This window comes from Apium graveolens, chromosome 3 (genome assembly GCF_009905375.1).
Source record: "Apium graveolens cultivar Ventura chromosome 3, ASM990537v1, whole genome shotgun sequence".
Taxonomy (NCBI): Eukaryota; Viridiplantae; Streptophyta; class Magnoliopsida; order Apiales; family Apiaceae; genus Apium; species Apium graveolens.
Window position 1 is genome coordinate 248924075 of NC_133649.1, and position 23376 is coordinate 248947450.

The 23376-nt window shown below is 33.2% G+C and overlaps 1 pseudogene; it reads left to right on the forward strand.

The window, feature by feature from the left end:
- The first annotated feature begins 1002 nt into the window (after nucleotides 1-1002).
- Nucleotides 1003-10474, forward strand: LOC141711033 (villin-4-like; annotated as a pseudogene).
- Nucleotides 10475-23376: the final 12902 nt, after the last annotated feature.

Here is a 23376-nt window from a genome sequence, read left to right on the forward strand (position 1 = left end):
TATACTATCTATACTATAGTATAATAACGGGAATGTGGTATAATTTGGTTCAAAGGTTATTCCCTAATTTTGGTTATTAAAGAAAATAAATAAATAGTGTTATATATCGATAAACAACTAAATTGTTAAATTACTAGATATAGTCTACTTATACTACTAAACTACGGCACAACCTAATTTGTTATTAAAAAAAATAGTGTTATATATTCACTAAACTACTAAATTGTTAAAGCACTAGATAGAGTCTACTTACTCTTTTAAAATTATTCTATTATTTTTATTATAAATTTATAATTATTATATATTTTAAAAATATTTTAAAAATTAGAATATGATAGAATAAATAAAATTTTTAAATATTAACGGGAATCTGTGTATCGCACGGGATTTAAACTAGTATGAATTAATATCAACACATTAAAATAACAATATATTAATAATTAAAAATAAAATAAAATATTGATATAAGAATTTGAACCAAAATTTAAACTAGAAATAAATAATTGTCTCGGTTCAGATGTAGTCTTTGACCATTCTTGGGTTATCCAAGTGAATGTGAAATTTCAAAATTCATTCCTGTATGTGACGCGCTTCCAAATTAAAGTCTCCAGTTAATAATGCTGACATATACATTCAAAAATTCTAAGCTGAAATTAAGTACAATTTAAATTAAAAATATAGCAGAAGTTGGAAAAATAATAATATTCAAGAGTGTGAATAAGTATTAAATAATACATTGTATAATGACATTAAAATCTTAATCTACCATTAGAACTTTATGTTTATAAAACCTAAATCAAGAACACGAGTTTTGTGCAACAGTGCGATTGGCGGGCAGAATATTGCATGGTAATAAAATTGAATTCAGGGTTCATGTTATTGTTATTGTTCCATTTTTCAGAGGTGAATAGGACGTTTGTATGTATTCTTTTTTCCTGTTTCGTCCTCACAAAACGGGTAGTCAGCACTATAACAAACCATGATGAGATTTTTAAGGAGATTTTAACGAACACTTGCAATTCTCTGTGCTCATTCCTTTCCTTCTTTTTCCATTACTTAATTTTTTTTGATCTGTTGGTTAAACTACGCGGTATATTTGTCGTTAGCTTTTCCTTTAACTTGATATTATGCCTTTTGTAAACCATGCTGTTTGTTTGATTTCCTGCTTTAGCATTTCATACGTTCTTTGTTAATTTCAATTTGGATGCAAATATTTGCTCGTGCGTCCACACTCACACTATATCCATAAGGGAAAACTGAGATTACCTATGATATTTTAACATAAAATTGCAATGTTAAAGAATTGTGGAATGTGCAACACATCTTAGGTTATGCAAATGATACATTACTAGGACTATTCAACTAGTGAGATATTATCGCCTTCTTGTTTCCTTCTCCCCTTTTTAGGTTTAATCTATTTCAGCTGCTATATTTTTGGTGCTTCAGTTTGGTTGATAAGAGCCATTTTGTTTATTGTAAAATCCAGCGGCAATCTTCTGCGGAGGCAATTGGATGCAATGCATATCATGAGGTTAGCTTCCCCAGTTTATTAGCTGAAAATAACTATGTTTCATTGTTTAATTTGCTTAAAGTTGACACCTTTTCTTAGTTGATATATTTAATCACTTGGATAGTTCATATAGTTATCTAGTTTATCTTCATACTGGACTTTGATTACTTTATTCTGGAAATTCTCCTTATGGATTTCAGGATGTAAATTTTAGTGTTTTGGAAAGATTTCAAAGCTAAACGCAGAAGAAAGAATTCACAGATATGTCCATCTCAATGAAAGATTTGGAATTAGCTTTTCAAGGAGCTGGACAAAAGGAGTATCCTTTTCCTTTGTTACAAAATCTTATTACTTCATTGGTTATCGATTTCAAAATATGTACTTATCATTACATATATTCATCTTACCTTTCCTGAAGCAATCTACCCTAAGTGGCATAATTACACAAAGAAAGGTTATGGTGATTTAAGATTATTTACACAGGATTTAATGACTTACTATATATAATTGCTTTGAGGTTCAAATTTTATACCACTCTGGAGGTTTATGTTTTCTGTTTTCTTTGACAATACATAGAGGGTTAGAGATATGGCGCATTGAAAATTTTAAGCCAGTGCTTCTGTCAGAGTCGTCTCATGGGAAGTTTTTTTCAGGGGACTCCTATATCATATTGAAAGTAAGTAAATAAAATTTGCTTGGATTTTGTTATTGTTTCACTGTTAAAAAATATGCTCATTACAGTTGTTCTATAAGTGCTTACAAAATTTGAGTGATCAGCCTGTTTGTTCTGCCAGTTAGTAACTAATATTGCTGGATGCTAGTATTTATTTTAATTAGTTATCACTTTTTTGTTTCAATATGCAATGTGCAGATTGGGTTTTTCTATCTGAATTCCGGATTTATAAACTATGTAATTCCAGTATTGTTAAGTTTCACAAACTTATATATCATCTTAACTGCAGACAACTGCACTAAAAAGCCGGGCCGTCCGTCATGATATACATTATTGGCTTGGTAAAGATACTAGTCAAGTAAGTACTTTTCATGTGTTTTAATGTATCAAGTATCTAAATAGTAGTATTTGATGGTTAATAACTTTGGGTTAAATAGGATGAAGCTGGCACTGCAGCTATTAAGACGGTTGAACTGGATGCAGTTTTTAAGGGGCATGCAGTTCAGTACCGTGAGGTGCAGGGACATGAAACTGAGAAGTTTCTTTCCTATTTTAAACCATGTATCATACCTCGAGAAGGTGGAGTTGCATCTGGATTTAAACAAGTTGAAGCTGAAGAACATAAAACCCGTTTATTCGTTTGTAAAGGAAAACATGTTGTTCATGTGAAAGAGGCAAGTAAGATGCTTTCTAAATATGTTGGCTTGTTGTCAGTAATCCTCACTAAGTCTGGGCCCTGAATATTATGTTTTCAGGTTGAATTTGTTCGATCTTCACTCAATCATGACGACGTCTTTATCCTTGACACAGAATCCAAAATTTACCAGTTCAATGGTTCGAAGTCCTCCATTCAAGAAAGGGCTAAAGCTCTGGAAGTGGTCCAGTACATCAAAGATACTTATCATGATGGAAAATGTGAGATTGCTGCCATTGGTAAGCTAAATTTAAGTTGCGTGCTAAGAGATGCCATCATACCTATTCCCAGATCTTCAAGTCTTTGTTGCGACTGTTCTATGTAGAGGATGGAAAGTTAATGGCTGATGCTGAAAGTGGAGATTTCTGGGCCATATTTGGTGGTTTTGCTCCCCTGCCAAGAAAAGCTGCTACGGATAATACTCAATCTATTGATGGTCTTCCCACTAGACTTTTTGGGTAATAAACTTTAGCAATAGCCAGTCGTATTTATGTTATTCTAATTTCCAGTCTCATCTAAATTAATTTGCAGTTTTGCACCATACACTTTGTTGTTTAGATTTGAATGTCACGCATTATTTCTGTTTCTTCCACCTAGTTTTGTAACTTATGCTTTCTTAAGTCTGAACTATACATCTAAAACATAAGATGATCATATTTGTCAAGAAATAGCATCGAATTGACTTAGATTGATAATACACATAACCGTGTACTTCAGTTCTGAAGTCTTCTGATATTTTATGCACTACTTGTAAAATTGTGTATTATGTTCATGCTTTCATTTTGAACTGTGTAAGGAAGCAAAAAGAGGAAGTGAAACATAAATTATATGTTCTGAAAATTCGTTCTGGGTATAAGATTTATTGCCTTGGTTAAATATTGAGCTGAATAGCTGATGCACTACTGGTCTTCTATAGCTTTCTGTGTATTACTGTTAGCCTTGTACCCTCTAAATTGACGAAGGTATGTTCTCTTGTAGTATTTCTGAAGGGCATCCTGAAGCGATAGATGCTGAATCTCTGACAAAGGAGTTGCTGGACACTAATAAATGCTACCTTTTGGACTCTGGGTTGGAAATCTATGCTTGGATGGGGAAAAATACTTCTCTTGATGAGAGAAAAAGTGCAAGTCGAGCTGCCGAGGTGTTATTGGTTTTACCTTTTCTTTAAAAACATAATCTTACGTCTACTATTATTATTCTGAAGTTACATTCATTAGCAACTAATTATGCAGTAATCTAATAATGTAGGAATTCCTTCAAAGCATTAATCGACCAAACACTCATATAATTCGTGTGATGGAAGGATTTGAGACAGTTATGTTCCGCTCGAAATTTGATTCGTGGTCTCAAGCAACTGAGACAAAAGAGTCTGAGGATGGTAGAGGCAAGGTTGCTGGTGAGTTTATGTTTATGTTCTCATCCCCTTTCATAATGTACAGTATAAAAATGGAGTTTTCTGTCTTGGTATCTTAATCCTCATTTAAATTCTACTTTCAGTTGGAAATGTTATTAATCTTAAATTGTCTGCAATGTTTTTTTAGCAATGCTCAAACGCCAAGGGGTAGATGTTAAGGGGCTTATGAAAGAAGAAGAACCAGTGAAGGAAGAAGCTGAGCCGCATATTGATTGCACAGGGGACTTGCAGGTACCTACTACTAAGTACAATTTTTGTCCCAGAATGTAGTTGTATTCAATAGCAAAGCAGCGCAAGTTGTGTTTATATAAAAAAAACTACACACGCTTATCCCATCCATGGTGGAAATCTTTTATGCAGATAAAATGCTTATAAATTCGAGCACTATTTGTGAATGGCCGGGAATCTGAATTTATCTACACTCTTTCTTCTTTCCAATATGAACAATAATTCGTTATCTTTCTTCTGACGACCCTTCACATACAAAAAAAACATCACAATATTAATTCTTTACTTACCGGTCCTTACTACCAGCATAAAGATACACTACTGTTTTCACAACCCCAGTAGTTCAGGCAGATAAAGGACATTTAACACAGAAAAGTATAATACAGACTGTATGGAGGGCATAGTTAGTGGTTTTTTTGTTAATTGTATGTTCTGCGTGGTTGGACAGGTATGGAGGGTGAATGGAGAAGGAAAGTCTCTTCTTTCAGACCTTGATATTCGAAGCTTTACGGTGGAGATTGCTATATCTTCCACTATACATATCCTGGGGAAACAGGAGAGGAATATCTTGTCGGGACATGGTTCGGAAAGCAAAGCGTTCAGGTGATTTCTGCTTGCAGTGTTAGATTGTTATGGTTCAGCTGAATTTGCTTGCAGTAATTTTGATCATGTGTTATTTTAATATGTGAGTGCAATGCATGTACCAAGAGTCTAAAAGTAGTCCAAATACAGGGAATCTGAGAAAATTATTAATCTGCAACTGGTTGTACATGCAGAAGCGTTTTGTTTACATAAAACAAGAAATAAGGTTTCTGCACACAATTTTAGTAACCAAAAAAATGTCTTACGTCATGGCTTGGTTGCATAACCTCGTCATATACATATATTTTCCCATGCAAATTACTTCAAGAGGAGATAAAGAATAAAAGCATATATAAATATATCTTTAGCTTCCCAAATTATCAGTACAGCCACATTTGGCTGACCAAAATATAGCCAATACCTATTGCAGCATGAAACAAGCCAGACAAGTATATGAATACCAAGTTATAAAGGGTGAAGAGACATTAAAACATAAAGATATTTCATTTCAAGAAGCTACAATCTAAAGGCTAAAGGGACATTGGAGATACACTAATAGGACCGGGGAGTTAAGTAGAACGCTTGAACTCAATATATATTTACATGTTTAGCCGAGTGAGTTGTCATTTTGTTTTGAGTCATGATATAAGTTCTTTGTTTGAATATTGCAAGTATTTTCCAATAGTATCGCGCAATAGATGATATAAAAGTTCCTTCTAGTACATTGTCTATTTCATATTTAAATTGTGAACTTGTTAAATATGTTGAACTGGTAATACATGAAAGATAGATATTTTTACCTACTTAAGGAGCCAAAATTTATTTATTTACTTTCAATAATGACAAATAATAGGAAGATAGAAGTTCGGCGACATCGCAATCAAGCAAGATGGTCGAGAAAATGAAGTTTTTACCTATTCAGGTATATTTTGTGTTCACAAACTGTTCCAATGATACACCGTTGATGAAGTTACATGTATGATTAGAGTAATAGTTTCCTCATTATGAAAATATAGGCTCGCATTTATGATGGAAATGAACCTCTCGACTTCTTCTCAATTTTCCAGTGCCTAATTATCTTCAAGGTCTGTGAGAACCATTATGTAAACAATTTAAGTTTGTTTCTGTTAACAGCACATGCGAATTTTTCTCCCTCTGATACGAACCCAAATATGTGCAATTATGTCAGGGAGGTCTTAGTGATGGATACAAGAAATATATAGCAGAGTTCGAACTTCCAGATGATACATATTCAGAGGATAAGCTTGCTCTGTTTCGCGTTCAGGGCACTGGGCCAGAAAACATGCAAGCAATTCAAGTTGAAGCAGTAAGTACTTTTTCAGTGAAGAAAATTTTGCATATTTTCTCATTTGTTCGTTCCAAATTGATGTTTTTAATATTATAATATTCACTTGATGTCTAATACTTCTGTCTGTATATAGTTTTAGCGCAAATTTTCAGTGATGATAGTTTGTTTCTTTTACTTTGAAATTGCACAAGTACGAGTGAAGTTATAGGGGCTAGGGGTCAATAAAAATTGTTTGCTCAAATGCTTGAGCAGGTGAATGATACTCTCGGATTTTAAGTCTCTGAGTTGGATCATTCTAAATGGGAACTTAAGGCCTAAGGCCTATGAGGATAATGCTTTGTTCCCTTGGTTAGTTAGGTGTAGGCTGAATTTTAAACTTGAAGGAATATTAAAAGTTTGCGACCCAGTTTTACTCTAGGAAACTTTTGCATTTCAGGGTTTCATCATCATGTATTAATAGAGACTATTCTGACTTTGCAGAACTTTGTTATAGTTTGTGTTGTAAATACTTGAAAGGAGAATGCAACTTTTTATTGTTCGTGTTTGTATGTGTCTTGTTGTTCAGAGATTTTCATCTGACAATATGTTGAATGTGGATGGGCAGTTCTGATAATTGATTATCTCTTAGCACATAAAGAAGACGAAGATAATTAATCAGTAGAGAGTCCTTACAAACTAAAGTACCATGAGGTTGTTAGAAGTTATAACCATTACTAGTTCTCTTGATTAAACAATAAATGATAGTTAATGCAAACCCTTGATCAATGGAAAAAAGGCAAAAACTTGATAGGTGATCTGCGGTTCTCCCCTGGTGGATATAATATATATATATGTATATATATATTTATGTATGTATATATATATATATAATTGTTATGAACTCTCTGGAGAAAAAACCAAGCTAACATACCTGGTATATCCAATTCCGAAGGAAGTCGGGGAGGGTAAGATGTATGCGGACCTTATCCCCACTCTGAAGAGTGCTGACGTGTTTTATATGAAGACTTTTGGCTTGAGGGGAAAATAATATGAAAGTTGCAAATTATAAAACAATAAAAAGTTACTAAACAAGTTTCAAAATATGATCATCATTTTGAATATATGCAAAAATCTGCATCTGTCCAATAGAATTTGATTTTTTCTCCTGTTCAATCAGGTGGCATCGTCTTTGAACTCCTCTCACTGTTACATATTGCATGATGAGTCCTCTGTATTTACATGGTTGGGAAACAACACATCCTCCGAGGATCAGGAACTTGCTGACAGACTGCTGGATATGATTAAGGTCTGATTCTGGGTTTTGGTTATATATTGATCACTAGTATTTCTGTGTGTATCAAGATTAACTGCTACAGATGTGAATCATCACCGTTAATGTATATGGGTCACTTTGCTTTTTTTCTTCTTTATGTAACACACATAAACAGTTTCTTGTTGAACCATCTGAAAGGAGAGGCCATTGCATAGTGCATATCAAGTGTCTAGTATAACAAGAAAGTGGTGACGTAGTTTTCTGACAGTTCATTAACACCCCAAGCCCGCATGCCTAACACAGACAGGACCATTCAACAGCCTAGGTCATTCAACAACTTAACATAGACCAATCCAAACTTTGGTACCACTCCCCAGAAGAGCTAGCAAATTTGGTACAGACTAGTAGTGGTAGACTTGTGCTAATAAAGGTCTTAATCTTAATCAAAGTGATCGATGTAGGATATTATAATTCATCTAGCTCTTATAAGGTATTTCTGTATATTAAAATACCGATTTTTCTACCTACAGCCAGATATGCAGACCAGACCACAAAAGGAAGGCGCAGAGTTGGAACAATTTTGGGATTTATTAGGTGAAAAATCAAAATATTCAAGCAAGAAGGTTGGAAGAGTAGCTGAAAGTGATCCTCATCTATTTTCATGCTCATTTTTGACAGGTTTTAGGAAGTACCTGTCTATACAATCACTCTGTAATATTATCTCCCTATTATAGTTTGCCATATCTGACCATTTTTGTTTCTTTTCTTTGGTGACTGTTGACACTTTTGCACGTCTTCAGATCTAAAGGTCCGTCTTCAGTTTAAATCTTCTCCGAGTCATCAGTACTATATATGTATTACGTTTATATAATGTTTGTGCATATAAAATATGAATATATGAATGTATCTCCTTTTCTCTGCATGTGCATTCATCTTTGCATGCATCGTAGCAGTCATAAATCATAATCCATATTCATGCTACCTTTATTTTTTTTTAGGTGACTGAGATATACAACTTCGACCAAGATGATCTAATGACTGAAGATATATTTATCCTGGATTGTCATTCAGATATATTTGTATGGGTGGGGCAGCAAGCCAACTCGAAGTATAGAAAAGATGCAATATCTATTGGAGAGGTAAGATCTGGTCAGAATTTCACTTAATAAATAATGCTTCAAGCATGATGATTATTTCATGGTAACTACGCTGAATTCATTGAACGCGCGCGATTTTATTGGAAAATTCCTTATATAATGTGCTCAAGTTTTCATATTTGTTTCACACATTTTCAGAAGTTCATTGAACGCGATTTTCTTCTTAAGAATTTGTCGCCTCTAACTCCTTTATATATTGTAACTGAGGGGAGTGAACCAATGTTCTTCACACGCTTCTTTGACTGGGACTCCAATAAATTTGCTGTAAGTAGTGATAATTACTGGATATTCGGAAGGTAATTGCAGGAAATAATTAAGTTAGTGATGAGCTTGCCGTTTTCTTCTTGTATGGTTTCAGATGGATGGAAACTCATTCCAGAGAAAACTTGCTATGATTAAAAATGGAGGAAAACCTGTAGTGGATGTAAGTCATATCCTTCAGTTTAGATTATTTATATCATTGAACCCCCTTGTCTCTTTGCCCATATCTGTTTGTAGCCCAAACATTGTTTCAGTTGTAGTAACCTTTTTTTTCTCTGATAATCCAAATGTACTTGTCTCTGATAATGATTCAAAAGAATAAAGTTGGGTATCCAAGGTGCTGCTTGGGTGTCCACAGTACTGCTTTTGTCTTAACATTGATATGCTGCATCTGCAGAAACCCAAAAGGAGACCTCCTGTATCGATGGGAGCAAGGTCTATTGCTGAAAAACCACAACGTTCCAGGAGCGTGTCGGCCAGCCATGACCGACCACGAGCACGGGGCAGATCTCCAGCCTTCAGTGCACTTGCTGCTAATTTTGAGACAAAAAATGCTAGGAACCTGTCAACGCCTCCCCCAGCTGTAGAGAAGCTAATTCAAAAACCCGGGATCTATGATTCCACAAAATCAACTCATAGCAACTCAGCTGGATCGAATTTAATACCTCGCTCTATTAAAGGTAAGTATTGCTTGAGTTTGTTGGTACCAGATGATTTGGTAGTTCTGACAATTGAAAACCTGAAGTATTAACTCACATGGGTGAAGGAAACCTTGCAGCATCCAATAAAGAATCAGATACAAAATCCAATGAGGATTCAATGAGCAGCATACAAGAAGATGGAAAAGAGGGTGAAGGCGATGATGATGAAGAACTCCCAACATACCCTTATGAACGGCTTACAATACTCTCTATGGATCCTATTAAAGAAATCGATGTGACCAGACGCGAGGTATGGCTTTTTTAGGCAATTAAAAATTTATTAAAAGCGAAAAAAGAAATGCAGACAAGGATATAAGTGCATGGATGCTAATTCTTATTGCATGCAGGCTTATCTTTCAACGGAAGAGTTCAACAGCAAATTTGGAATGACGAGGAAGGCTTTTTACAAGCTACCACAGTGGAAACAGAATAAGATAAAGATGAAACTTCAACTATTCTGAGTTTTTCAGCTCGCTTATGTCAAATATCTTGCATTTTGATTGTGGAGAAGGTGACTTGCTCTCTTATACTTGTTTGACTAAGGTGCCTGCCTTATAATTCATGGCCCAGAACTTGGACCGCACAGCAGAGAAAATTTTATTAAAAGCCCATATACTTGCACAGAAAAACAAATGTTATTCATCAGAAAAAAGTAATTATTGACAACACAACATAATTTGGTTGAAACATGAAGTGAAGTCAATACATATAGAATAATTGGAACAGAAATTCTAATCAAAACTATTAAATTTTTTCATATTTTTTGGGATATTCGAATGATACCATCGTACAATTGACGTTTTCATTCGTTAACATCTAATATTTTTTACTTCAAAAGAATATCATTATATTTTAAACTTCATTCACATAATATCAGTCTGCCAATTAAAAATAATCGAACGTTATAAATAAAACAATAATATTTTTATCCCATTTTACCATATATGTTATTAAAATAACACATTTTGAGAATGGTGGCCAAAAATATTCCAACAAAGTTTTGATAAATGCGTAATATAAAAAATTCACTCGGAGTCACATAACTTCATTCCAGACATATATGTTGCAGACCGATTAACACTCATATTAAAAGTTTTACGGTCATGTGATATTTTTACATATAAAAAGGCACGTTTTAAGCCTTAAACAAAACTTGATGTTATATTTTTAACAATTAATTTTTTTAAGTTTTGCCTCTATCTCGGTTTTGAGAGTGAACTCTCAAATTTAGGGTTCATACCCGATATTTCTCCATTTTTCGATCCTCCCCCTCGTTCTCCAACACAATCTTTTATTCTGTTCTTTAATAAGATCAAGATTTAATTTTTTTTTGAATAAAATCTAATTAAGTATCTTATTATCAAATTTGTTATGTGCCCATCTTTTTGGGATGTTAATATTCTGTTTTGGTATTTTTGTCCTGTTACGGGTTCAGTAATTTTTCTCAGAAGAATTTCTATGATATTTTGGGAGATCTGTAAAACTCACATCAAATCTGGGACGATGGTGGATATTACAGGAGCTTACCTTGCACAACAAAAAATTGTTCATAATTCTGAACATTGGGTTACCGTTGATCCTTATGTGAATATCAATTATAATGCTACTAGTTTCACAACTCGTGTCGGTTGGATTTCTCGAGATGTTATTTTAATACTTTTTAGATCGGAGAATTGGGATATTCTCGGTTTTAAGCGATCTGAAAACAAAATATCTATTTGTTTCGTTTATTTTTTTGTTTCACAATCAGATTGTATTTGATAGTTCGAAAGTTTGTTACGGCTGTATTTTAATATTTTAATGAAGTTTTCGCTTGTTCGTAAAAAAAATCATAAAATAAAAAAAAAACAGTTTTATTAGTTTTTATTAGCATTGAATATTTTCATATTTTTTTTAGTTTTAAAAATATTAATTTTTTTTAAAAATTCAAGTGTGAGCCTTAATTTATGTTTTTTTTAATATTTTAAAGTTCTTTAATTCTCAATTTACCTTTTAGAAATATTTAAACTAATTAAATAACATAACGATCTAGCAATTAGGATTTAGGGTTTAAGGTCATAGAGCCTAAACCCTAAACTAAATTATTATTTAACCGTTCATAATGTTTTATCGTGAACCAATTTTTAATTTTAGATTTTAAAAATATTAAATAGCAATAAAAATATATTCTTGAATTTTTGTTAAAAAATAGCAAATACCCATTAGCAAAATATTAGAACACAACTAAATTTTTATCAAAAGTAATGCTTAATCCTTGGTGCACATTTAAAAAAAGTTGCCAAAGATAATTCGTTTTTTGTCAATGCATATTAACCATTACCCATAATAAGGATGCGGTTAAGATTCCGTCACCATCGTATACAATGCGGAATATTTTCATAAACTTTTAATTAAATATGATACTCATTTAATGTTTGTACAATATGTGTAACAAGATGGTATTTATGGCCATCCTACAGGCGATGATAATCTTGTCATTATTGTTAAAAAAGGTAATTATGACCTTCTACTGCTATAAATTTATAAAGTTTTTCAAATGATACTATTGTATAGTTGAATTTTTCATTTAGTATCATTAAATGTATCACCTTTTATTCTTCTCATTTTTTTAATTTACATGTGATACCATTTTTTAAAATTTTTCATAATTTTCACAATTTACTTGTACTTTTTTCTTATTAAGTCACTAATCCTGTCACTAATAATACTTTACATTAGCAGTTTAAATCATGTAATAGTCTCATAAAATTTAATTATACAATCATAATATCACTACAAGAAAAATGCCTATTTGCAATCAAGTTTATCAGCGACCGCAAAAACAGTAATTATAGTTTTGGATCAGCGACGGGGTTCAGCGACCTCCTTTAAAATCGTCTCTAATTAAAAGTTAGTGACCACAATTGATCGCTAATCGGTAGGAAAATTTGTTTTTCCATAAAAAAATTCCAGAAAAAATTAGTGCAAGTTTATTAGCTATTGAATCTTATTTGCGACCGGCTTTAGTGGAAGAAAGTGCCAGATCACAACAAAGCCGCGTCCGATGTCCGTAGCGAAAATCGGTGACTGAATAGTATCGGTGACGAACGCCTTTCAGCGATCGCAGTTGGTCGTAGAAAATTTAAAATAAGTATGAAATTTTGGCGCATTTTTTAGCGACTGAATGGCATCCGCGACAGACAGCAGTCACAAACACCAAAGCATTAAGAATACCATTTTTTAATTATAAATAAATTTTTATTCATATATTATTGTTAAATCAATTATAATTAAAAAATATTAAAATTTATTTTAATAAAAAGGTAAAAAAATTCTTTTAAATTTGGAAAAAAAGTTTGAGGGTTGGCGACTGAAAAATATTTGCAACTGAATGTAGTCACAAATATCAAGTATTAAAATTTATATTTTTTACAATAAATAGTATATTATTTAAATATAATATTTTTAAATGAATTTACTATTAGAAATATATCTTTAACTTTTTAATAGAAAAATTAAAAATTTATTTCTTTTAATTATGCGAAAAAGATTTGGCGCATTTTTGTGAGGGACCAAAGAGCATTTGCGACCGAATGCATTCACAAATACCAAGTATTAAAAATATAAATTTTTAATTATAAAAATTGTTTATTTAAATATAATTTTTTAAATAATTTTTTTCTTAAAAATATATTTTAATTGTTTTAAAAAAATTAAATTTTATTTCTTTTATATTTAGAAAATAAATATGAAGCGCATTTGTTAATGACTAAAAATCATTTGCAACTAAATGCCTGCACACATACAAAATTATTAAAATATTATTTTTAACTATTAATAATATTTTATTTATATATATTTTTTCAATAAAATTATTATTAAAAATATAATTTAAATTTTTTTAGTGAAAAAATAAAAATAATTTCTTTTAAATTTCGGGAAAAAAATTAGCGTAGTTTTGTTAACGGCCAAAGAGTATAGGCAACCGAATGGAGTCATACATACCAAGTATTAAAAATATTAATGTTTGAACTGTAAATAATTTTAATTAAATTTAAATTTTTAAAAAAGTTATATTATAATAAAAATATATCTTAAAATTATTTCTTAATAAAAAATTTAAATTTATTTTATTCAAATTTGTAAAAACAAATTTGGGACAATTTTGTTAGCGACCAAAGAACATCTACGACTAAATGCAGTCTTAGATACCAAGGATTAACATTATTATTTTTTAAATACAAATAATACTTAAATTTAAAATTAAATGTAAATATTATTAAAAATATATATTAAAAAAATCAATAGAAATATATATTTTTTTAAATTTAGAAAAAAAAATTGGCATATTTTTTTTAGCTTACCAGAAAACATCTGCCACCGAATGTAGTCATAAATGCTGAATATCAAAAATTAAAATTTTTAATTATAAATAATATTTACTTAAATATTACAACTTTCACGTTATTGTGAATAATGATATATCTACATTATTTTTGTGAATACATATACACATTATCAGTTCCAAAAATTTTAAAAAAAATAAAAAAATGTAAATTTAGAAAAAAATAGAATAGATACTTTTAATTTGCCAATAGCTACAGGACAACTGCTCTTCCCGCTTCCAAACCTGCACCGTCTCCAAACCCTCACTTTCGATCATCTCATCTGCACACCAGGTAATCGATCTCTCAATTCTCGCTTTTGTAATGTAATATATTAGTTAACTCTCCATCTCTCTCTCTCTCTCTATATATATATATATATTACAACCGATTCAATTATGGTGTGCAAGACATGCTTGTATAATAACAAGACTAAGTCACATTGACAACCCAAAAATTTAGTTGTTTGATAATCAATTTTGTATTATGTATTGCATTTCATGAGTCTGTAAAAAGGTTAGAAGATTAGATTAGAGGATTTTTCTGTGAACAGATTCAAGCTAAGGAATACTCTCAAAGAAGATCAAGCCATGATCATGCCTCGGAGAAAAGTGTAGAAGCTCAGAGTTGAATAATATTGTTTTATGAAAAATGTTCTAAGTCAAGATATCGACAAGTCACATACCAAGGTATATCGAGAAGTCACTCGAGAAGTCCAGAATGACTTATCGAGAAGTTCAAAATGGCTTATGGAGAAGTCTCAGAGATATCGACAAGTCAAATGAAGATATAGAGAACTGGAGATATCGACAAGTCATTTCTGCATGTAGAGAACTCAGATATACCGACAAGTCTAATGAAGATATGAAGAACTGGAGATATCGACAAGTCAATTTCTCATAAAGAGATCTCATAGATATCGACAAGTCAAAATGTGTGTATAGAGATCTCATAGATATCGATAAGTCATTTCTACATGTAGAGATCTCAGACATATCGACAAGTCATTTCACATGCAAGGATCTAGAGACCTCGACAGGTCAAGTATACTATAAAGAACTCAGATCTCTCGATAAGTCATAATACTTATCGAGATGTCACTTCTCTATAGAACAAACTGGAGATCTCGACACACTTCTCAAATACAAAATGTAGACAAGTTTAAGATTCAATATAATCAGTCAACAAACGATCTATCGACTAGATTGAAAAGCCTACAAAGTAGCTAGAAGAATACAAGATCAAGGGCCAAGATTAACTAGACAAAGGATGGTCACAGACCTGCAAGATTCTGCACATATTTAGTAAGCTAGAAATGGAAATAGAAAAATGTTGCTTTAGAAAGTAGTTTAGTATATTTTAGTGCAAATCTTGTAAACCCGTGCTGCTAGTCTATAAAGCATGCACTGATCCTTAGTTCACAAGTACCAAACAAATTCAGATTTTCTTGTATTCTCTCAAGATAGAAGTCGAGTTCTTATTTTCTTAAGAACACGGAAATTTGTAGCAAGACCAACTTAATTAATACAAATTAGGTGAGTTTTGAAAATATTGTGCTTGTTGATTTATTTCTATAAACACTATATCTCTGCAAAATTTGAACTGCTTCGTTCACATAAAATTCAAACAAGTTTAAAAAGGCTAAAAATCCAAAAAACACATTCAACCCCCTCTGAGTTGCATTCAATATCAAACAGATTACCAATTACAACCTTTGTGTGTGTAATCTATGTGTATCTTGTGTTATACTTCATAATGTTAGAAAAAAATGGATCTTAGATCATAATTTTTATTATATTCTTGATGCTAATCCTAAAATCTAATGATTGGAAGTTGTTCCATGATATGTGAACATAAACTTTTATTTATGGATCTAAGTATTTTCTTAGTGAAATCCATAGAGAAATAGAGTTAAAACTAGTAGCTTGTAAAAGCTTGAGATGGAGAATATTTCATTTGTCCCACACTGAAAATAAATAAAGTGAGGATTTTATTTATTTGTGATTTAATTTTTTAATTAGAATTAATTTATCAGTCGGGCTGGGTTATTGTTTCTATTGGGCTTGATCACTTTGTAAGTGGGCTGAGTCAGATTCAATGAATTTGGACATGTAACTGATAATATATATTCATAATTGAAAATATTAAAACTGATTTAATATGTGGATTAAATACAAAAGCTGTTATATTTTATTTAAATTCAAAATCAGTATTTTTGATTTATGTATTAAATGAGCAGTTTTGATTTCTGATATTAAAGTCTATTAATGTCAGGGTGGTCAGTGACACTTAGCCTCTACTATAAATAGAGGCCTAAGTTGTTGATGAAAAAAAACCACACATACATTCTCTTCTTCTCTCTACTTTCTCTTCTCTCCCAAACATTATTCTGTGAGCTGCTGATTTTTCCGGCGACTGAGGTGCTAGTCGGAGTTGGATTTGTTGTTCTTGTGAACATCAAGTCCTGAGCTGTTTTATCCTCGAGGAGGCATTGCAAGCAACCCAACGCAGCAGGTGGGGGCAATTATCTCTTCAAGAGCATTCAGGGCTTCGAGTAAGGCTTGGCGACTTAGCTGATAAGTTTTCTTGTTTCATTGTACCTGTTGGCTACCACTGCTTTTATGTTTCTTTTCACTGTGTTAAAGTTATGGTTACTGGTACGCTTTCTGTTCCTTCTTCGTTCTTACAGTTACTGATATGCATATTGTTTACCTACATGTTTTATTTTGTTAATTGTTATCTTGGCCTTGGCTTGTTAAATATTATATATAACTGCATCTATGTTGCTGTAATAGTCAATATTTCCAACATTCTTGAAGAGATGATTAGTTATATATTATTTAGCATAATTATTATCGAAACTGAGGTTCCCGTTGGTGGTGGTGGTTTTGGTGCATCTGCTCGGGTCATTGATTGGACCACTTCTAGCTTTTCACAAGCTTGTTGAATTAACTGGTTTACCGGAGAAATTCAACGGTGGCATCGGCTTTTCTCGCTGGCAGAAAAGGATGAAATTGTGGTTGACTATAAATTGTTTGTGGTCGGTTGTGGAATATGAGAAACCAATTGTAGATCAAGAGAAGGCTAACACGGTTAAGGCTTTTGCAAAGTGGGCTGAGAAGGATGGGGTGGCTAGGGCGGCCATTTTGGCTGCTCTAACAAACACTTTGTTTGATGTATATTCTTCTGATGCCTACTTCGTAAAACTCTTATGGGAGAAGCTGGACCAGACACATAATACTGACTCACAAGGTCTGGAAAAGTATTATGTGGTAAGGTTCCTTGAGTTCAAGCTGGTGGACAATAAGTCCATGACTGAGCAAGTGCATGAGTTCGAGATGATATTGCATGCTTTGAATGAGTCTAGAATGGACCTCCCTGAGAAGTTCAAGGTTATGAGCGTGATTGAAAAAGCTCCCGAAGTCTTGGGAATAGTTCTCTCTCTCCCTGAAAAGACAGAAAGGAGAGACCACCTGGAGCAACCTTATGCTGGACATCTCGGTCCAAGAACAACACAAGTCCAAACATGGACATGTGATTCCAACTGAGCACAGTAGCTCGAAGGTAAACGTAGCAACTGTAGGACAGAAAAGGAAGGTTATTGCTAAGAAAGTTAATAGTAATAAACCTAAGAGTGATAAGGACAAGGCCAAGAAACCCAAGGCAAACCAACCATGTTGGTCTTGTGGGCAGGTTGGGCACTAGAGTAAGGATTACACGACAAAGAAAGCGAAGAAAACCGAGATGGTAGCGCAAGCGAATGCTGTGCTTGGAACCGCAAGTGGGCCCGTAGTGAACATGGTTGTTGGTGAGGCTACGACTTCTGAAACCGACGTTGACCGGTATGTATCCTACAACCCTATAATATTTTCTACCTATCTGTCAAATGAATAGTTGATAGATACTGGAGCTAATGTGCATATATTTGTTGATATTAGTTTATTTGTATCTTACCAACAAAGTCATAGCTTGACTGTGAAGATGGGGAATGCTAGTGCTGCTCAAGTACTTGGAGTAGGAAATGTAGATATGAAGTTCCCTTCAGGACGTATTCTATCTCTGACTAGAGTGCATCATGTTCCCGACATGCGTAGAAATATAATAAGTGGAAGCTGTTTAGTTTCCAGTGGTTTTGAAGTTTCTTTCAAGTGTACTAAAGTAGTTCTTATTCATACTGGTACATTTTTTGGCAAGGGTTACTTGTCAAATGGTTTATTTGTTATTAATGCTGAACCGGTTTTGGGGAATTTGAATAATGATATTATTCCTTCTGTTAACTGTATTGAATCCTCGAATATATGGCATGCTAGACTAGGTCACTTAAACTTTGGTGCTTTTAAGAATATGATGAACTTAGAGTTGATTACAAAACATACCATAGAAAAGAATTCTAAATGTCAAGTATGTGTGTCTGCTAAATAAATAAGGAAACCTTTTCATAACATTGTTAGGGATCCAGACTTGTTAGATTTAGAACACACCGATATTTGTGAATTTATTGGTGTGTTGACCAAGGACCAGTTTAGATACTTCATTACTTTTATAGATGATAGTAGTAGATATTATTATATTTATTTACTTAGATATAAAGATGAATCACTTAGTAAATTCATTGTATATAAAACTGAAGTAGAAAAAACAAACTACTAAGGTACTTAAATGATTGAGATCTGATAGAGGTGGTGAGTATACGAGTAACGCTTTTAATTAATTTTGTGCAAAAAATGGTATAGTTCATGAAGTTACTCCACCATACACACCTGAGTCTAATGGGGTTGCTGATCGAAAGAATAGAACATTTATAGATATGAATAATAGCATGTTGATTAACTCTGGGTTGCCTAAATACATTAGGGGAGAGGCTCTAAATACGGTGTGTGTAACACCCCCAGATCCGGGGTCGGGGATCCGGGTCGTCACGAGTTCCATTTCCCTTAATAACACCCAATCTTAATAATTACTCAACTACTCTGTACTGTGACCCCACAATAAACACACACACCACACATTATAGTCTCAGAGATGAACATCCAAAAATAACCACAAGTCATTTTATTCCACAATTATCTGCCAATACACCTTAAAAGGTTTTCTGAATAAATTTACATTTCTTTGCCATTATTACAATTCATAAATATAAATAAATCTGGTACATCAAAAGTTGAAAGCCTAGCCTATTGGTAGTTCCTACCTCAGCTACGGCGGCATCAATGCTTCTAGAAAACTGCAGAACGTCTCCTAATCGCTTGCGAATCGGGAGCTTGGTTCTGTTCATCTTTTCTATCTGTTGTTGTGTGATGAAAGAAGAAAGTAAGGGTGAGCAGCAAGCCCACCAAAATAATATGTATAATGATTAATAGTATATGAGCCTTCTCATAGTACTCATGAAAGTCTTGGTCAAAAGAAATGAACCAAGTTGATATCTTAATGCGATGAAGTCGCAAAATATTCAGTATATATACATATATACTTTTCAAAATCTTGGAAGTCCTCTTCCATACATAATATACACAGAGTTCCAGTTTATAACTGTATAAAAATATTGTTGCAAGGTGATCTCATATATCTAACCTTGTCTCAACGTTTTTTCTGAAAATCTTTGTCATGCATAAGATAATCATTTACTAGATATAAGTTTAAAAGATGAAGTTACAAGATACTCCAATATACTTATATCTTTTCCAAATACTACTTGAACTACCACCGTTCAAGTTATAATTAGTTTCAAAAGTTCATCACGTAGATGAGACTACAAGACCAGATTTGAATAGATTAAATCTTTAAAATATCATCAAAATAAAATGAAGTTACGAGATACTTCATTTGATGCAAACATCATTTTGAAAACTTGACCCTGCCAACACTCAACAATCGCCCAGCCGTAGCCTTTCTATCGAAGTGCTCTGGGTAGTGTTGCAGAAATATCCAATTGGATGATGAACTCATTACGGGAGTTTGCCGCGCCAGGAAGACCACTTACGATGATCAATCGTAGTAGTACAACCCCACCATTTTCTACATGTAGAGGAGAACCTGTCGGATTTACTTGTCAACCGAACACTGAACTCCTAAGGAATGGACCGCCTTAGCGGAACTTCCAGGCCATTTGGGCCAATATAATAAGGCTGGGCCGGCGCTACTCGGCCACTTACGCCACTCCTAGTTCAGATGAAATCCATGACTCTGAAACGTAAAGCTCGTCCCCACTTTCCCCAAGTAGAAACTTGTTGATACGGCTCCACCAAGAAGTCGTATCCATTTGGAAAGGAGAACTCACCGATATTTCCCAGGCGATGCCTGTTAATGGATTAACTTGTTCCAAGAATTTTACTTCCCGAGTGTTGGGTAAGTAATCAATTCATTTACCAAAACTGCAATCTCGTTGCGAATATAAAATACACCACAGAGCCAGATTCCCCAGGTTTTGAGCGAGTATTTAAATCCCCTTAAAAAAAAGGAAGATCTTAAATATAAAAATGAGTTTTGGGATCCGCTCTGACTTTAAAAATCATTTTGAAGACTCGAAAACACTTTATAGAGTGTTTGGAGTAAAGCTGATTTAATGAAGTAAATCAGTCCCCAGAATATTTAGAAAATGACTGAATATTATTATTTAAATAATATTCCCATAAAGAATAATCTTTATAAAAATAATTGAAGTAGAAGTATTAAAACTTATACTTGAAACGAGTATTAAATAACCAAAGATATACTTATATGAAAGTATTATCTTTATTTGAATAATAAAAAATAAGTTTGATTATCGACACCTTATTCTTTAATAAAATAAAGAAAATATCTTAGCAAATAATCGGAGTCATAGATCCTCAAATGAATATTCAAATAATATTCATTAAATAATATAAACTGAGTCATAAGCCCTCGAATGAATACTCAAATGATATTCAAATAATAAAATAAAATGAGTCATAAGCCCTCGAATGAATATTCGAAATAATATTCGATTAATAAAATAAAAGGAGTCATAAGTCCTCGGATGAATATTCAAGTAATATTCAATTAAGTAAAATAAAGGTATCGAATAAACCTTATTCGATCAATAGTTTTGAAAACCATATCCATATATATATAAATATATATATATATTATACTCGGGAACATCGACTCCCGGTTTAGAAATATATTCACCTTTGGGTCCCCTATACTAAGGGTATACGCAACTACTGCTTATTTCTAGCATATGTATTATGCAACTATAAGCATTGAAATCAACAGATAGATAACCAGATTACGAAACAGACATGCATATATACCATCTCAGCATGCTCCAATATATCGCAAAAATTGCTAATAACAATCATGCACTTATCACAAGATAATGCATATACATATATTTACATCACAACAACAGTATAACGGGTAGAAAACTTGCCTGAGCGACTGGGGGTTACGAATGGCTCGGGACGAGTCTGGTAACCTATAAACAACAAGTAAGTTGGAATTAAACCAAAGTCACTTGTAAATCTATACTTTAACTAACTTAGACTCTAACGCTTGTTTCGCGCTTACTGATTCTCTTAAGTCACTCGAGTACCCTCGGCTCCACCATTTTTAATAATTTAACCTTTACGAGTTTTAAGGCGATTCCTTCGCGAGTGTCTTACCAACTGCCTAACACACTTACCATAAATGTTCCATACATTAATTAACTCTTTTTGGTCTTTAACCTATGTTTCAAAGTAAGGCGAGGGGAAAAGTTTCGTTCGCGAAACGCCGTTACTTGAAACGGTCGTTTCTCCTAAACCGTGCATCGGAATCGAACGAACTACATATCAAAACGAAGCTCGTAACATGAGCTATCTAAAAATGGCAGTGGTCATAATCTAGCAGGGGGTTCTCGGGTCCTAATGTTATGCACAAAAACAGTCCAAAGAAAATCGGACGTTACGACGGCTATGTTTACGCGATTACCAATGTTTAAACTACTCCAATTAACTACAACCAACTCATAACCATCAATACAACAAAACTTCACCTAAACCATACCACATCTGTCCATAATCTCCAAGGTTTTCAACTCAAACAACCACAATCAAGACCTATGAACTATAATCAAGCTTCAATTACCAAAACACTTCCAAATCAAACCAAACTACTAATAATCACAATCCATGCTTCTCATTTCACAACACCAACCATTAAACTTACTAACAAATAAAGTAAAGGCTAGGGTTTGAAGTTTATACCTTCCTTGGGAGGTGTTAAGTTGCTAGGAAGCCTTAGGGAGCCTCCTACAAGCTTGATCTTTCCAAAGAAATCAAGAACACAAAGTTAGGCTTTGAAGTTTCTAAAAGTCCGATTTAAAGAACTATAAAAATGAGGGTCTTACCATGATTATTTGGACGAGACTTGTGAACAAGAGTTGTAGGCCATCTCAATACCTTTCCAATGAGCTATAGAACACAATATTTGAGTGAGAAATGAAGGAGATACAGCAGTTTTAGTGTTCTGGTTCTGTTTTGGCCGAGAGCATAAGAACAATGCCTTGGTTTCTTTTTGATTTTGATGAAAAATGATTTGCTTGGCTTGGTTGGTTTGATTTTTGTGTTTGTTTTAGTAAATTACCTAGTTGCCCTTGATTTTGTGTGGTTAAAAAGCCACCACATCTCCTTCCTTCCCATGTCATGCTTGTGTCATCCTCATGATGTCATCCTCCCCTCCTTGTCCTCTTCTCATTGGTTGGGTGACATCATCCTCTCTAATCCCTTTGATTAACTTCCTAATTGTTTGCCTAATGACCGCTGATCTGTTATACTGTTCGCTTAACTTTCGTTTTCGTTTATCGTTTGAGGGATCATACCCGGGATCTTATTACTTAGGTTCCCTTAACCTTTCTCAATACATTATATTCCATTTTATGATCCTCTATTATAATCCTTTAATTTAAATCCTTTTATCCTGTTACCTTATACTCAATTCTTTCCGTATCTATTGGATTTCCGGGAAAAATCAAAGTGTTCGGATTTGGATTCTGACGATCTTTACATACACTTATATCCCATATAAAGTACTAATAAAATCTCAGAATATCCATATCAGAACCCCTACATAGTGTGGCATGAAAAGTTTTCTCATTCAGCAAAAACACTATTCATAAGGGTTTCAAAAATTTCTAAAAATTGGGGTTATTACAGTCTCCCCTCCTTAAAAGGATTCCGTCCCGGAATCAGATAGAAATGAATAGGGATACTTTCTTAGTATTGCACTTTC